General features: G+C 41.3%; 1 protein-coding gene across 1 annotated transcript in view; it reads right to left on the bottom strand.

Moving 5' to 3' along the window:
• Window positions 1–10,290, bottom strand: part of CEP85L (centrosomal protein 85 like) — a 153,893-nt gene extending 143,603 nt beyond the window's left edge. Inside the window, exon 1 of the mRNA XM_063329724.1 lies at window positions 10,252–10,290. The gene's annotated coding sequence lies outside the window, so the exon portion shown is untranslated. The remainder of the gene's footprint in view (window positions 1–10,251) is intronic.
• Window positions 10,291–18,328: the final 8,038 nt, after the last annotated feature.

Raw genomic sequence — 18,328 nt, 5'->3', positions numbered from 1 at the left:
CTCGCAGTGATACCCAGCAGAGTATCGTCCTGTCTGCGGGGCTGCTAGAGAGCTAGCATTATTTACAAGTAATGTACTCTTAAAACTAGCTGATTCTTAAATAGAAAAAGAGATTTTACAATTCTAAGTCTATAGAGAAATAAATGGCCTTTTAAAAAAGAACTCAAAATATGTCACTTGATTAATGATAGAGTGGTCAATCGTCACTTGACTACCAGCCTCAGATAATAATATTCAAGACCTTTCAGTCTTTTTCCATCACAAAATAAAACCATGCTACTAGAAGCCCATGTGCGTTACATACTATATGGTTTTACCCCTTCACCTCACCTCAGCATTTGCTTTTACCAAGCTATTTAATTTGGTCTTGGCATTTATACGCTGCAGGAAACTACTAACCCATGGAACATCCCTTCTCACAGCTATGATCCCCTAATTAAACACACAATTAATTATCTTTGCCTTTATAGCCTTGAGTAATTGCAACAAGTTAACCTTTATCTCTCTGCCATGTCCAATACAGGGAACTGTTTGGGGTGCCTGTTTGTCTCATTAAGACAGCTCCCCCTGAACAGTGCCTCCAAGCGATGGCTCTTCCAGAGCTTGGGGAAAGAGGGACTGGCTGTCTTCATCGCAGCGTTCCTGGCTTGTCATCACCTGGATTTGCAAATAGCTCTGCAAGTCCTCCAAATACAGGAGCTCGGACTGAACAGAGAATAGACTGAAGAAAGATGCCTCCCGTCTCATCACCTGGCTTCACAGTTACTGCCTTAAGTCCTGGCAGTGTAAGCCAAAAGCTCCCTGACACACAAGAAGCAAACAGGGCTTAGGAAACACGAATGGCATATTCCTCCAGCCAAAACACAACGTACTGCTTGAACACTGATTAAAGAACCATGCCTCACCCGTGACAGCTTGGAAGTAAAGGAAATACCCACAGCCATTCTCTTGCACATCAGTTAAAAAATTAAACTCTCGAACTGGGCCTTTTGTGTCTCCATTTAACAGCTTACAAATTAAGGGATTTCTTTACTTCATCTGACAGCACGCTTACAATGACACGACCAATTTATTCCATTTCAATTAGTTATTATTATTATTCTGCTTCTATTACAAACCCACTTAGAGGCTCCAGTTGCAGTTGATTCCTGATCATATAGGAACTACAAGCACAAACAAATAAACTTGATCTATGCAGAGAAGCGACGCTGCTTTAAGTCGGGGTCTGTCTACAGTAAGTTAGTGTGCAGTAGCCACCCTGTGAATTTACAGCCCACAAGGTAGCCTGCACTAGGCTTTTGCACAGTCCCTGTGAAAGCAGAGTAAGTTACTGTAATATTTATCACATACGAAGGACACCTATAAAGAATATAGTACAAACTAGCTGATGAACTATATATTCACACCCTGGCTAAGTATGCACTAATTTCTTTCATGCATCACTATACAAGCTAAATTAGAAACCGCATCAGTTGGTGCAACCCATATTTCGTTTTGTGCTTCAGCAAAATTAAAACCAGAAGCACTAATAGGTTAAGGTAGGAACAGGAGAGGAGGGACCTGTACCCCAGCAACCCATACCAGGATCGGCGCTCAGCTCTTCTCCAACCCAGCTTCTCCATCCTGCTCTCTGCACCAAAGATCAGTGTCCTGGCCCATAGCTCTGGTGTCCAGCCCTGCTCCCTGGTTTGGTCACCCGCTTTCCGACCTCTCCAGGGCTTAGTGCAGCCCAGTGTCGGTCCCAGCCGTGGGCCTGTTTCCTGTGCACCTCCTAACTTTCCCCTGAACTGCCCCATGATGATCACAGTTAGACAAATAAAGGAATTTCCAGTTTAGTGAACTTAATTATCTTTGATTTAGGTCTTGTCAAATGCTTTTTCCTCCTGGTGTAACTAATGGGAATTTCCAGGAAATCATCAGTTAAACCTGAGGAAGGTCTTGAGTGGACGTTTGGCCTGGCTGGAGACACAGATAGAGGGACCAGCCAGGACAATCCTGGAAAATATTGCCATGTTTGGGCATGCTGCTCAAAGTTTTCAAAACACTATTTTCTCCCAGATTTTAATTCAGGATATGCAATTTTCTCCACCTCCCCAAGCCATGGCTGTGGGATCTCACCAATTCCTGGCCATGTGGGAGGAGAGTGAGACGGATGGCCTGGGCTGAGATACAGACCCTCACGGAGGTGTTCTGCATCGCTTGGCCTCCAGCCCAGGACGTGTGCCCCCCTTGATGCCACTGCCAGGCTGCGGGGCCTGATGTGGTAAGCGTGGCCTCATGACATCCATTCTGCTTCCCAGGCTTAAAAGCAGGGAATAAAAGGAGAGTAGAAGCCCTGTGAGTTTTCCAAAGCAGAATCTTTCTGTCACCCCGTGTCTGTATAATCTCAGCTTCTTGGCTGGGGCCCGTGGAATAGTGCCAGCAGGAATACCAACACAGCGTTACTCATCCTCACCATCTCTAGCAATACTGCTCACCAGAGATGTGTTTCTTTCATGTGTGTAAAACAGATTTCCAAAACAAAGGATCTAAATACACATTACAAGTCTTATTTGGACACCGTCCAGAAGAACTAAACAAAAGCTTTTAAAATAATAAGATAATAAAGTGAAATCATACTACTATGTTTTAGAAATTCAAAACTGTAAGAAATAACTGTGAGAAATATTCACACACATACCAGCGGTTCTGTCATTTGGGCACATATTTTATGGGTTTTTTGGAGAAAAACTCTTTGCTCATATTTTTTCTGCTCGGTTTCTCTCATGAGCCTGGCTGTTATTTCCCCATGCCCTGCCCCTCTCTGGTTAATCACATCCCCTTCTCAGCTTCCTCCTCGCTCTGCTTGTATGTCCTCTTCTGGGGTCATGCCTGCACCTTCTCACCGTCTGCCTTGTTTGAGTGTTTGCTCAGAGGAGAAGCTTCCCCTTGCTACTGGAGCTCCATGCTGGTGGTCTCCTCTACTCCCCTCTGCTCCCCTCCATGGAGCTGCCCCTCTGCTTTGCACACAGGAGCTTTGGGAAGCTGAATTAATAAGCGTGGATGGCATCATTTTGAAAGGTGCAAGGTGGTTTATGTGAAATGGAAAGATGCTCTTCTACAGGAACAAAGCAGCTACAGGAGTAAAGCCACCTCTCAGCCTGGAGGCAAAGCTCTTTTAGGAGAGTTTTTGTGCCTAACTGCTTACAGTGCTCTGTTTTGTAAACCCAAATTCTATTATGTGAAACTGTAACACCCTCCTCATCACACCAGCTTTGAATTACGTGCTGAAAGCTCCAATTGCAACCACTTGAGTGACAGGATGGGACGGGCTATAAAGTCAGCTGGCAGCAGTAGGAGGACTATTCTGGTTGCTGGAAGCAGCTAAGTCACGTTAGCAGAAGGGCTGCCCAAGTTTCCTGGCTTTGCTGCTCAGCAAGGCAGAGCTCTGCCCCACGCCTGGGGTCCTGCTGCAGATCCAGCTCGGGGGCTCTGGGGGCTTCTCTGCTGCCTTGTGATCCCTGGGGGTCTCCCACAGCTCCTGCAGCCATCCTGCCCACTGCTGCGCGTTTCCCTAAGAACCCACTGCTGCGTCAAGGATAAAAAAGGATGTTAAAGGAGAAAAGTGTCTTCAAATAATGCAATTGCTCACACCCACACCCAAAAAAGGGAAATATTTATAAACAATTCTGCTTTTATTTATATAGTTTCCATGGCTCTACTCTATCAGACTCCATCTGTGCTTTCCCGGAGACCGTCCCCCTTACGCTGCACTTACTCTCAGCCTGTAATTTTTCAGCGATTAAGGGAGTGTAATTTCCTTCACAGACTGAACAAACTGCAAGCATGAAGAAATGTCACTCATCGAAGATGATCCATTTAGCTAATGTATTATAACATTATAATGGTGGGGTAAAAAATGCAGAGAAAGTCAAAGGTGACAGAAGGGACCCTACATCTATTTCATAATGTCTTGAGGTGCTGCTGTCAAGTAATGTTTCCTGCTGGAACTTAGTTGTGGGTGGTGAGACTACTGACTAGAAGAGGGTCAGAAGAGGTCAACCTACCTTCCTCAATGTCCAGTGGAAGGATGGTGTTGTGTCCTACAAGAATCAGCCTGGAAGCTTTTGTTTCCTGCCCTCGTTCTTGCACATGACATGCACTTCAGGTACAGGGTAGCATTTCTACTCACTCTTCAAACACCATTTCTACTGATTTCCACTGCTGTTACGTAGGAAACGGTGACTACAGTGCAGGGTGTTTCCTGCAGATTAATGGCTGGATGGGAGCAAATGGTGGTCCGTAAGTAAGGTGAAGGATATTAACTCCAAACAGTCAATAAATCTTTAGGAAATGCCCTGACCTCTGTTGGTTATTGCTATTAAAAATTTAAAAAAAAGTCCCATGCATTTTTTCTGTATGACATATCCACCACTGGTATGCGTAGAATATATATTAGCAAATCTTTTGGCTCTTGCTCTGTACTGTAGTCATCATAATTTGCTATTTTGAGGGAGAGATGTGCGTATGTGCTGGGAGGAGTGGGGGGAAGGAAACCATTATTGCTTTGAAAGCCACAGTCAGAAATTCAGGCTCAGTTTTTCATTTTCTGAAACGTATTTACTTCCCTATTGCATCAGTTTCTTAATTCCTGCTGTTGTTTAAAATGTTAGGCTAGGGGCCTCTGAGCGATTTACTTCATCCCCTCCCTTGGGTGACTCCTATTATTTTTATCTCAGAGGATTCACCAGAATATGACTCTATGGTGTTTGTGTGACATATGCATGTGTGCAGAGGAGGAAATGAGAACAGAAATGTGTCATCAGCATTTGAAAAGGATGGTACAATACTGATAACCAGCAAGCAGTTCTGAATGTACATGGCAACGGACGAAGTGGGCAAAACTACACCTTTGCTAGAAGAGGAGGTTATAACGGAGAAGAGCTTAAAAGGAAGGTAGCTATCTCTACTTCTTAGCACTTTTACTGAGACTTTGCTGTACAACCTCTTCTCCCTTGTGCATTTCATTGCAGGATATGCTCCTCCTGTCAATCTGCTTTATGGAGATTTTATTGATATGCTTTTAAGAACCTCTAAGAAAGGACTTTGCCTTACATGAGGGCTAATAAGATTTCAACACCCTGTGTCCCTTTCCCTCACAAGACATTGCTGCACAAACTATTCCAAGAAATTCTTTCAGAGGGGACACCATGCTGTTTCCCATAAGTCTAAGAGCAGCAGCTGGAAAAATTATACCTATGAAGACACTAAGTGATACAAATTAATTAAACAAGGCAGAGGAATATTTCAATGAATGCTATCCTGACACACAATTCACAAGTATTTTAAAGACAATGCTTTTGTATTTCCATCGGAGTCAGCAGTGGATGCAATAATCTTTGGATAAGATCCTCTGCTTCCTTCCTGGCAGACTATTGAGGAGATGGAGACATGACCAACACCTGAAGTGACTCGCAGGATGATGAAGGCACTGTGTAGTCCAGCCCCAATTAGGTACTGATGATGCACATTGGAAAACATCTTCTCTTTAAAAGTTTGGTAGCAACATTTTAGATTCAAGGCAAATGCTAGGGTCTATATGATTAGAGCAACTTTAGTTACAGGGCCAGGGAAAGCTGTGAGATTTAACAGAAGTGGTCCAATCATTTATAGGTGGAACTAAATTGCAACACACACCACTCTTTCTGTCCTTTTCGCTAATCCGCTTCTCTGCTCTCTCAACACTATTGACAAATGCTAAGTTCACTGACAGCAACGCTTGCTTTTTTGCATGGTGTTTCACGGACTTAGTCCATAAGTTCCCAGGGTCTTGTAAACCAGAGGTTGGAAATTAATAATCTCTCCCTCTGTAGAGACCTTGCATGAGCCAAGACCACCTCCACTGAGCAATCCCTCATGGTTTCCTTAAATAATTGCTATCCTATATAATCAAGCTGCCTTTGCACAGAATATGGTGCACATCAGCCATACTGCTGCCTTGTTAGTATCCATGTAATTCTTTTCCTCTCCGTTGCAGAAGACCGCTGGTTTTGCCATGCCTTGTACACGCTGACCAACAGTTCAAGTAATTCAGTGGTCTGAGGAAGCTGTTGACTTTACTCTTCAAACCTCTTGTTTGCCTTTCTGCCATTTTAACTCCATTAATGAGTTTCTCCGGGGAGGCTAGGAAAGCACTGGGAGATGACAGATAGCCTATCTACTGCCAGTTATCACCTTGAACCAGTTGCTTAGCCTGCGCAGTTTGTCAAGAGCACTGATCTCACCAGTCTTGTCAGTTCCAGACCCTGAGCAGGGGACTGTTCCTCAGACATGCTCCTCTGTACTGTGAATCTTTTGAGAAGGACCTAATTTCACTGATCAGCCACCTGTGGTGACTTGTGAAGCTTAGCAGCTCACCTTTCTTAGGCACAATCTGCAGAATCGACTTTCCTCATTCTTTATTTAAGAATCTTTTTTTTTCTTTCAGCATATTATATAGCACGTGTGACTTCCTGAACAGACCAGCTCCTCCTCCTCTGGATCATCTTGCTCAGAGCCATCCACTCTTTGGACCTTTTTTTCCAGTGACTTCTGGCTGGTGCTCTTATCTTTCTCCGGTACAATTCACTCCTCATCATCATCCTGCTTGTAAAGGTCTGTATTTTGAATATCGTGTTGTCTTTAGGGTGCCTTTTCCTGAGATCATCAAATGTTCAGCACTGGTGATCTAGAGTCTGCCTGGTAATGTTTCCTTCTTAGTCCTTATTATCTTGAATACATCTCTCAGCTTGAAAAACCTGAAGATAATTCTGCAATATCAACGTTCCTGTCAAATTCATTTATTTCCACCCTAGCTGTTTGCTTGTGTTTTCTGCAAACTTTCTGAGTTTTTCCCATTCGTAATTCATATGCCCCTTCACAATGACCCACTGCCTCTGCCTTTTCACAGGCCAGGGTATCTTCTAATATCAAGGTTACCTTAGCCACTTTCCTAGTTTATTCAAGGCAGAACTTTTCAGGACTAATTTATTTGCCTGTAGATATTCCTCTGCACTTTGTCCTGGGCTGGTGCCAAAAGCTTGTGGCTCACCATCTTCTCACAGTCCAGTTTTGTCATAGGTCTTTCTGGCATTTTCTGTTAACATCTTGATTTGCCTTCACTGCTCATGCTGCTGTGAAGCAACAAGAGCTTTACTGGAAACACCAAGATAAACAAGGGGCTAGTGAGTTTTCAGGGAAGAATCACTCTTGATACTCTCAATACCAGGTGGAATGTCTTAGGTCAATTTTCTATTTGGCTTGAACATTATAATACACATGTAGATGCTGTAGTAGAAGCTTTTGAAGAGAAACAATCATTCACCTTCTAGTTTTTGGCTCCACATCTGCACTTACTCCTGCAAGCTATCAGCATCTGGATAGTCCAGTCAGCACACAATACTTAAACATTTCTCTCAAACTGCTCTCTAGACCCTTGTCCTTGTAGCAGAACCATATGTTCTCCTGTAGCATACAGATAATATGAATGGATTTTATATAGGGGAAGAACACAACAGACGCAGAATAGCTAGTCTCTGAGCTCCTCTAGCACCTTCAGAAGGTCTTTAAAAGCAGAATCTGTATGTGACAGAGTCATAGGCGTTTAGGAGAACACTGATTATCAACTCCAAACTTTACTAACTCAAAACAAAAACATAAATAGAACCCCCACAACTAAAAATTCAGAGAGTCATTATAAAATAAATAAATATTTTTGCTCCGTATAAACTCTTTGCAGAAACATCTAGTTCAGAATAGGCATGAGTTTTATGAAAGGTACAACAAAAAATCTAATCTTAACTTACATACCCTATGATAAAAAACCCCCATTTTGTGAATTAGAGGAGCACTGGGCAGAGACACAAACACAGAATCATATGCCAAACCAAATTAATTATTTATTATTTAGTAGAGCTTCTGTAATACAATTCTGTACATTGACTAATTTATGAAGTGCAGTAAGAAAGAAAATGAATTAGTGTGCAAATAAAATAAGGTTTTATATTCAGCTAATATGCCAGCTAAAATTGAAACTAACAAACGTGATCTGAAAAGGTGCCATGATGTTCTTAGCCACAACTTGGGAAATATTAACTAAAATATGTCAAAGCAAATGAAGGAAGGTGCATATAGTAGCTGTGAAAGACGACACCCAGCTTCTGGTTTCTCAGGCCAGCCCAGAGCTTGTGCGTTACAGGCAGCAGGAATGAGAGCTCCCTTTTGCATGAAACTCATCCTCCTCCTGAGCATTCATGGCAAACCATTCACAGCATTGCCAGGCTTGGCACTGACAGAGATTTGGGTTGGCACCACCGACACTAAGCTACAATAATCCTTTAAAATAAAATTTGCCACCAGACAGCAGGAAGGTGACTCGGAATGCAAGATCCTCTTCACTCTTGTCTGGCCCTGGGACCCTGCTGGCACTCTCAGTGGTGATGCCCATGAGCACCAAGTCTAATGGTAGCTTCTCTGACACAAAGCCTTTTGCAGACTCACAGGAGGCAACGGAGACAAGCTGAATAGCGGCATTGAAAAATATCCTCTCTCTTCTTGAAATCAGAGTCAGAGTGTTGGTACAGTATCTGACTCTCCCGGAGAACTGCTCTCTGGCTTCCCTCTGCCTGGCGTTGGATTTCCAATTCTACAGCTGAAGTATCTAAGAGTGCCTCACGCAGCTCACTGAAATGCAGTGTGATGCCCAAGGGCTGTACTTTTCTCTCTACTTTATCTCAGAAATGGAAATTAGTCCCTATTACTAAGGCTGCCGTCACATGTCTCTGGATCTTGCAGTTCTTCACAGAAACTACAGGGATCTTTTTGGGCCTTCACATGTCTCTTCATATCCAGTTAATGATGATTTAAGTTAGTGTAAGTGTATAGGGGAGTATTCTAGTTTGCTCAACCTTAAGCAGAATAAATCTTTAAAGTGATGATGCAAAGAAACTCGGATTGTCACTGATGAGCACATAGGTAAATAATTTATTTTCTCTATTGTTCTTTTCACACACTAAACCATAATAATTTTGGTGTCATTTTTTGCATTTGCTACTTTTCAAGTTAGTAGCTTTCTTTCCTTTTCTAAATCTCACTTTTTCTAGAGGTGATGATGGAAGTTTTGCCTGAGTAAACCGTCACTTAAAAAAACGATCAGAGATGTGTTACAGAAATGAAAACTTCTTTGGGTGAGCGGAGAGAAGAGTGTCGCAGGTGGTTTATCAGTTTTAAAGAGCAGTGGTACATGGCATCAATGGTTTCCAAACACACACAGAGGAAAACTCTGAGTGCAAAGAACGTGCAGAGGCTCTCTGCTGTTCTGTGGCCTGAAAAGAACAGTCTCTATGGCTTGTTCTGCGTTGGCTTAGTTCCCGCATTACCAGCAAAACAACTGCCTAGCAACACAGCTTTTCCCACAACATTTCCTTGCACACGTTGCGTTGCCCAGAAAAAAAGTATAGCACCTAATATTCTCTCTGGATAATCCCCTTATTTGAGAGCTATATTCAGCCCTCTGTAGATATTGGAGCTGTGGCTAGGAAGGCAGTTGCTGTCACGACAGACAGCCCAGGCAAAGTCAAACCCAGTCCTATCCGTGCTGCAAGCTGTGCAGCAACGCTGTGCGCCCTGAACAGGTTATCTGTGCATCAGACAGACAGCAAACTTGCTGCTTCCCTCCACCGTGTTTCCCCCAACAAAGGCAGGAAGCCATGACTGTTAGCAAAAAGGTACAGATATCCTTCCTTTTGAAAACCCCGTTTCGTGAACAGTGAGGGAGCGTGTACTTCACAACCGACGGGAGAGTCCGTCTGAAGGCATAAATAATTCAGTACTTTTAAAAAAACGTGCTGGTTTGAACACGTGAAATTGCTTTTTCAGTTACTGCCTTTAAGGAACATTTACAGTCATACACTAGATTTACTAACAGTTGCATTTTCTTATCTGACATCCCAGCTGCAGCAGCATCTTGCAACTGAATATTTAAGCTACTTTCCCCACAGTTTCAGCACCAGTAAAAGAAAAGAGTTGCCTTGAATCTTCTGCAGCTGTTTCCGAGCAACATGCCGAGAGGACGGCAGAATATCCGAATTTGCCCATATGTTATCTGGAAGCACAAGCCTTCTCATCCCACTAAAAGACAGCACTGTTTGAGAAGCACTTGTAAATAAGCTCTAACTGGCATAATTAAGGCAGCACTCTTAAATCAAACACGCAGAAATTAAGGCAGCAACTTACTTGCCGTCTTCATAACTTCCTCAGGAACATTGTCTTTTCAAATGAGTGTAACAGGAAATTGTGGTAATTACGGGTAAGCTGCGTGCCTGCAGCTCAAACCACCCACTGCAAAGTGCAAAGGCAATCGGCACTGGATTGGTAAGCAACAACCGACTGCCGCCTCCCCTTCTTCTCGTACTTTGCATGTAAATCTTAAACAGACGCCATGTGAAGAGAAGTGGCTTTAACAAAGATCCACGTTGAAATATGTCTGCAAAAAGCCTTTATTACTCACAATAGCTCTATGCTTGGAATAGCAATATTTACCTATGTGAGGTGCTCCAAGACCTACAGATGAAAAGCATCCGAGTTGTGCTATCATTTATTACTGATTTTACCTGGAAATGTGTTCACTGTCTTTATTAAAGGCAATACTGACCTTTTACTGCCTCCTACTTCTATAGGGATTCACTTGGACTCCTCTTGCCCTGTCTTTTGCTGCAGTATGGTGGAGGGAGTACCGAGATGTGCACACTTATGAGTCGAATAGGTCCAAAGACAACCCCACATGCCTTTGCATTCTTGTCTGAGGCAGAACTTTGCCTGCAGTGAATTGGGACCCTGCTCCTACCTTCTTCCTACCCGTACAGGGTTTCATAGTAGGGCAGACAGCTAGCTGAAACGGTGCCAGCGTCCCATCGCCTTTAAGACAGGAACTACAAACTCTTTTTTGTTTCTTGAATTAGCATCTGACAGATGCAGAAAGCTGCCGTTAATATCCAGCCCACGGAAGTATGTCTGTAAGACTGTGAACTCATGGAAAAGCTCTGATAACATCAGATGCTGCAGGCAGTTTGGCATGCCTTTAATATCTGGATTACCTCACCAAGGTTTATACTTTCAAATCTGCATTTTTGTCAAAGTCAGTTTAGCACCCACCGGGTGGTTAGATAAGGTAGGGACTCGCAGCAGAGCAATGAAATATTCATGCAAGTGGATTAAATGCTGTTAACTAAGTTGCAACTGCAAGAACTAATTCTGACTGCTCTGGCACCTGAAAAATCTTGCAGGGATGGTGTGGCTGGAAAAGACAGCAGAATTACAGAAAAGAGCAGTTGCACAGTATAGCTGAAGGGCAGCTCTAGCCTACAGAACCTGTGTTTCTGGGCACGAGTCAAGAAAGTTGCAGAATGCCTTTAGGATCTCAGCCTGACTCTGCAGGCTTAGTGTTTGTTTATAAGCTGAGTCAGCTCCATGACATGGACTCCAGGAGGTCCTGCTTACACAGCCACATGTCAGACTGAAAAATCACTTGGAGATGCACATGTAAAAGGAAACATCTGTGACAGCAACTAAAGCAAGTTACCAACGTACTCTTGCATAATTCAAGTAAAAGGATGTAGAGACACCCTGAAGGAAAAAGGTTTTACCTGGCTTCAGTGAAATGCATCAGGTTTCTTCGCATTTTTCTCCATGAAACATACCCAGCCTTTCCTCGCTGCATCAGCAGATAGTCTGAGTAGCAGTGTCTGGAAAAACATAGTTTGAACTTTTGTAGAGTACCTGCCTGCACCAAACACACTTGCCATACCGGTTATTTGATACCACAGGTAACTTTGCCACTTTTTGAGGAACCTGAGAACATAGACATAGTAGCATTCTCCCCTCCACCCCACGCCCCTCATCCTATCAGGAGATAACCGCAGGAGGTGATTTGACAAGAATGTTGGGTATTACTAGCTGACTGAAGTGAAGGGCTGGCCCCTGACAAGTCAGATTCCTCTGCAATTGATCAAGAGCTGAAGGCCCTTTTGCCCTTGAGTTTCATCTTCTATTTCCTCTCTGGGTTCCTCTTACTGCCTTAACCCTCTTACTGTTTCAAGTGAGACTTCACTTTCTAGCTTCCTAACTTCTCCCTTACTCCTCTTACTAAAAAGATTTCTAATAAGCAATGATATAAATGAAAACAAAATTACAGGCCCTTCTATGTCTTGATTGTTTCCCTTTCTCCCCCTCTTATTCCCTTCAGTCCAGACTGTATAACGCAACCCTTCAGGATTGCTCTCTCTCCCTTCTCTTCTTCCGCCCCACCCCCAGCTTTTTCAGGCGTAGCCACCATTTCTTTCTCTTCACTTCAACATTTCTAACTCCTCTGTGGAAGTTCATCCGGCTTTCCTGCCCTTTCTCTCTTAGCCCATCACTCTGGCCAAGGATCACCAATTATTTTGATCAGCAGTATGAGAGGGGGAAGTGGACCCAGCTGCTACTTGCTAGGGACCAGCTTCACAAAAGGATGTGCATGTTCCAACACCTGGCTTTTAAGTGACTGGCTTTCTATTTAACTACCTACGCCTAACTACCTAACACCCTAAAGTTGCGTGAAACACACAACAACTAAAGGAGAGAGGCACCTGAGCTGTTACTATCAGGAATGCTTTCAGTCTGAGCTCTGTGAAGGGCTTAAACACAGGTTCTGGTTGTTTTTTGTCTGACTAGCTGCCAGCAAGAACCCTTTAAGACAGCTGGGTGTTATGCACCTTGCTCTTCACTGCAGGAAAGCACTTCCATCCTCTCTACGATCACAGACATGAACTCTGTCCTGAAACCAGACACCCGTGCCAGGGCCTCTTCACATACATTGTCACAGTCGCTACCATCAGAAGACATCTGATTCTTAATAAGCCACTGCTCAGGCCAGTATATGGAAGGTCCAAATTAGATTTTTACCTCCTTACAGGACATTGCAAACCTATCTATTTTCATTTTCCTATCTGGATGCTCTAACTTTCAGATTATGGAACAAGATATTGCTGGCCTTAAATGCGCATTGAAATTTTCATTTGACTAAGAGCAAGTCACATACCAAGAACTTCCCTGGCAGCAGTTCAGTTCACAGGGAAGAGATGCCAACACAGCCCCAGAGGAGGTACCAGCTTTGGCCTCAGCATGGGATGGGGTTATCTTTATTCCTCATGTTGAAAGTATTGCTCTTTGCATTGAATATTTACACATTTACACTAAGTCTGTCCAAGGCCTTGAGGTTTAAGCATTCGCCTAGATTTGGGGAAACCCATTTATTGGTAGGATATTTAATGTTAAGTATTCACAAGAGTGTAAGGAAGAACCCGAGTCGTCTTTCCCTCCCCCAGTCTAGACAAGTGGTCTAGTCATGAAGTTATTGTCTTTAAATATTTCATAAAACTGTTCCATTTTGCAAAAGAAAAGAGTAAAGCTGCCTCATCCTACAGCATTTTGTGGCGAATTTAAGCATCCATAATGGAGGTGATTTCAAAAACTCATGAGCAGAAGATGGACTTGAACTTACACAAGTGTTTGACCTACTGTTTAATAGGGAAAATATCTTGCACATTGAAGCAGGTTTATTGAATACCAAATGCACCTAGTCTTAACAATGAGCTCAGTAGACATTTGCTTAAAATAAAGATCTCAATGTAACTTAGCTACGTACGCTAGGTAGCAACAGACTGTACACAAAACATACACTTAACTCCTGAGGGAACTTCACTGCTGGAAAGTTGGCACACAGAAACTCCCATTTGTGCAGAAATACTGCAGGGCTTTTGAAGATATGAACTCAGATGCCCAAGTCTTTGTTTTTCTGATTCAATACTCTTGAGGCTAAATGAAGCACTGAAGTATTTTTCCTGGCTGGGAGATATATCTCCTCACGGGATTAATGCGGTTTACCCACTGCCATTTTCTCTTGGGATCCAGGCAAATATGCAGATAAATATTGGTGAGATAAATGTTCGTCTTGCTACCACTGATTGCATTTGGGTAATGTTAGGCATTACCTCCCACTGGGCACATCCCTCCACTGCACTTATGCAACTATTTTCACTTGGTGAGACACCTTGCTGTCCTCACCCAAACAAAGATAACAGCAAATACTGCCATTTTCTCTTTGCAACAAATTTTAACAGTCCTCAGAATGATCAGATCAGTTAAACCAGATCTGTAATTTAGGTCTATAATTTATGTTTGAAAATGAAGACTGTAGAGGTTCAGTGAGTGGAGAGACAAATACCTGTGGGCTAAATAATTAGTCTGAACAGTCTGTTTTGATAAACATTGCCTGAAACAAAAACAAACCACAGTAATTCATATTAAAATCATGGTTCTCTAGAGCTGATAGTACCATCTATAGTAAATAGATGCTTATGAAAGCTTATTTTTTGAATGAATAAGGAATTGTTTTGGAGTTCTGTCTTTTTATTATGCAAAGCTCGTTCTTCACATTAGCGATTCTCATTAACGGACGCATTCCTGAGCAACATTTTAAAAATATGGTTATTGCTTCTTACTTTGTTTCTTTAATTCAAACTATGTGGCTTCACTGTGTGGGAAGAGACAAGGATAAGTTTAAAACCAAGCATGTCATTAAATCCTCCTCTTCTTCAAAAAGGGAAGCATTTTCATTTCCGAGTGCCCTTTTTAAGGAAGAAACTCTGAAGAATATCTGGATGACAGAAATGTTTCAGGGCTGCTCCTCCTCCACTCCTCGTAAAGATTTGTTACCCACAGTCTGTTTGGTAGTTCTTTGCAAACTGTATGTCTGAAATCAATACGAGACAATTCTTCCTTTTCAAATTCAAAATTGATTTTAGCCAGTTAAAAGACAACATCCAAACAATTCCTTGTCATCTTTTCAGAAAATTTATTAACACAGCTGGAAATAATCACTCATTCAGCAGGAAGCCCCACACTGCATCTTACAGGATAAAAAAAAGAGAACCAGAAAGATTATTCTTGACCCACAAAATTGATTCAGACCATTGTAAAAGAATGGTTAGCACTTTTAGGTGAGTTTTAGAAATGCAGCCATACTGACACATTGCTGCAAAAATGTGTACAATACAAACAAAATAAATCCCATTTCTTTTCTTGACCTCAGCAAGAACCCAAAATATGGAATCCCTGTCAGACTGCTATATTTCCATCATTTCCAGCTGTGGTCTCACATGGCTGTAACTCCTCTTAGCACCCAGGGCAATTAATTAACCACAGAATACATTTATTTTATTTCGCTTTTCCACTTCCATGTCTGTTTATCTTGACCTTTTGCAGCTTATGCGCAAGTTCAAAATCTATTGATTTAAAATGTGTCTTTACACAGAAAGTGGACAGGAAGGGTCACACTTCTGTGGTCTGATCTTCGCAGACTCATTGTTTTCACTGACAATATAAGTTTCTGTGTTTTTCTAAATTCCTTGAGACCCGTGGACACAACATACGAGAGAAGGAACCATTGATCCTATTCCACATTGTGTACGATGAAAAAATTCATAATTTGGTCCCATTCACTTGCAATTTACAGAAACCACTGCAAGTCATGGCATTCCCCAAGTTTATTTTGAGTATAACTTCACTTGAAAGACGTATTTTGTTGGTTATGGGCAATTTGTAAAAACACATTGAAAATTCAGGTACCAAATTGATTTTACAAGTTCAGCAGCCCAACCTTGTGTTTCTTCCTATATGTAAACCTAGAATATCTGATTTGGTAGAAGGAATTCCCTTTTATTGGGAGGCAAACATAGAACCTGAAAATGTAGACTAATGATTCAGAGAAGACATGCATTTTAAGCAAAACTCTTTTATTCATATAAATGATTTTTTTATGGATGAGTCTCCTTAAGGACTTATGAAATTATATTGCTCTGATACAGTAAATTTAACATCAGGCATTGACATCAAATTTGTTTCATCATGCATATTCACTTTTGTTTGTGACAAAATGTACCTATAAGACATATCTAGGTGCTGGAATTTTTTTACAGTTGAGGACACCCCATGAAAGTATACATAGAATCTATTATCACATATATAAAAACTTTCTAGGAAATGCAGAATTTAATGTGAAATGTGAATTTAATGTGAAAAGTTGAGCCTCTGATTAAATCATCCCTCAACTCACTTCATTTGTCAGAACTTACGGCACTGAAGAGACACACTGAAAGCGTTTACAGGCATACAGAATCGAAACACTAAGACTACTTTCAAACCCTAAAAATATATTTCATATTTCTAAATCCAGGCATATTCTATAGTTCTGTTTTCTATTTAAGGGTTACATGGCCTTTGCAGGATCAGGGCTTCAGATACCTTTTTGCAAGTTAACAGTATCAGATAAAATTTCCTCCCCTAAATCATACACTTCTAAACTATTTTGATGTTTCTCTTCTTATCTTTTATCCCGGTTTCTCAGTCACATTGTCTTAATCACTGTTTCCTGAGATTCTACTTAGTGTTGGATAATGCTGCTTCAGAACTGAGTACAGTATTTTGAGTACTAACAAGTGATCACACTAAGGATTTAAAGCACAGATCACCTGAATTTTGGCATTAATAGCCTGCCTCCCTCCCTCATCCACTAACTCTCAGTGGCAGTCATTTCTGATTTTGAAAAATACACTTTGCATTTCAAACTCATTAAAATATGCTTTCAATGAAGTGAAAGTTATTAATTAAAGTGACAAAAGGTTTTAGTAATAATAACCAACACAAAATGACTGCATAAATTGCTATGCATATGCATGATCCTACAATGACAACGATGAAGCAATTAACTTAAAAAGCAATCTTGCTGCAGACTGAAGCAGCTTCTCTCTGCCAGCACCTCAGTATATGGTATGCCAGTATTGTCCACTGCGTTATTTTGGCATAAGCAAGTGGTTGACTTTTGAAATCATAATTTCCCTAGTATCGATATAAATGAATACAGAAACACCCATCCAGGCCTGCCAGATGATGTTTCAATGTAGAAGTAATTCAGAAAGAAACACAGGGTGCTGTGACATCCGCCGATAACTCCTATCACTAACACTTTGCTGTAGGATCTTTTTGCAACTGATGGGGAAGGATTCAGGTTGGGAGTGCATGAACTTCCTGTTGTGTCGGAGCCAATGTATTTTTTTAACAACTGTACGCTATTGATCAAGCAAATAAACAGAGAATTACAATAGCTGACTGTTTAAGTGTTATTCCCAACCTTTTATTTATGGAGAATTCTCTGTGTGAAGTAAAATCAATTGCTAAGCAATGGGCCATGAAAAGAAAATAGAAAGTTCAGGATATGGAAACAGTAAGAAATGTGCATGTGAAACCGCGAGAGACCAGGCACTCTGCCTAAGGGCAATAAAGTCCTCAAAGCCTAATTGCAGATATAAAGAAAGACAGGAAAATTAACTACTTTATGCATACCTGGTATTAAATGGACATTCAGATTTCTACAATATATTCACTTGGCATTTCCAAACAGACCCATTTCTATGTTATGTATTAGGCCAAGGAAGACCACCAAACTAAAATGCAAATAACTTCTAAAGAGAGTCACACAGTGATGAACTCCTTTCATCATCTGGGTTAATAGCCAGAGGATAAAAAGCCCTTACCTAACAGCTGTAAAAGCCATGCTTACTGCATAATGAATCGTCTGAGTCTGAGGACCGTCTCTGTAAACAATTTTACTAGCAGTATTATAAGTAAAATAGTGGCATTTGGGAATTCTTGTTCTACAGTGACAAAGATTTTGTCAGAAAAGTTCTGTAAAACAACTTACCAGAGATGATTTAGCAGGGCAGTGATAAAAACAACTGTGACAGGAATCAAGCTGGTCCCTTTCCTTGTCTGTTTCCTAGAGCACATGAACAGAAAGATTTATTACCAAAGATATTTGCTTGTAGAGCAGTTATTATCATTTCAGGAATTGGTGAACGAATGTTTACAAATCCCTCTTTAATGATCTCTTAATGTTACTATACTCTTTATTCCCTTTTAGACCTTTATGGAATAACTGATATATTAAAAAAAAAAAAAGACAAACACCATTAATTACATATATTGTAATATAGACACAGTAATAGATAGATAAATATTAATGCTTCCAAATGTTCTGAAAAGATAAGCTGCAATAACATATTTAGTACTTATACAACACTCAGCAAGTATGCACATTAGTAAAATGACAAACAGTGCTGACTCTTACAAAATAGATCAGCTGCTTAAAATGTACCTACTCTGTGCTACAGAAAAGAGTTAAATCAGTATGACACAAAATGAAATTATGAAATTAATT

Source organism: Chroicocephalus ridibundus, chromosome 3, assembly GCF_963924245.1.
Source record: "Chroicocephalus ridibundus chromosome 3, bChrRid1.1, whole genome shotgun sequence".
Classification (NCBI taxonomy): Eukaryota; Metazoa; Chordata; class Aves; order Charadriiformes; family Laridae; genus Chroicocephalus; species Chroicocephalus ridibundus.
Note: the sequence above shows the minus strand (reverse complement) of the source record. Positions and strands in the feature narration are given on the sequence as shown.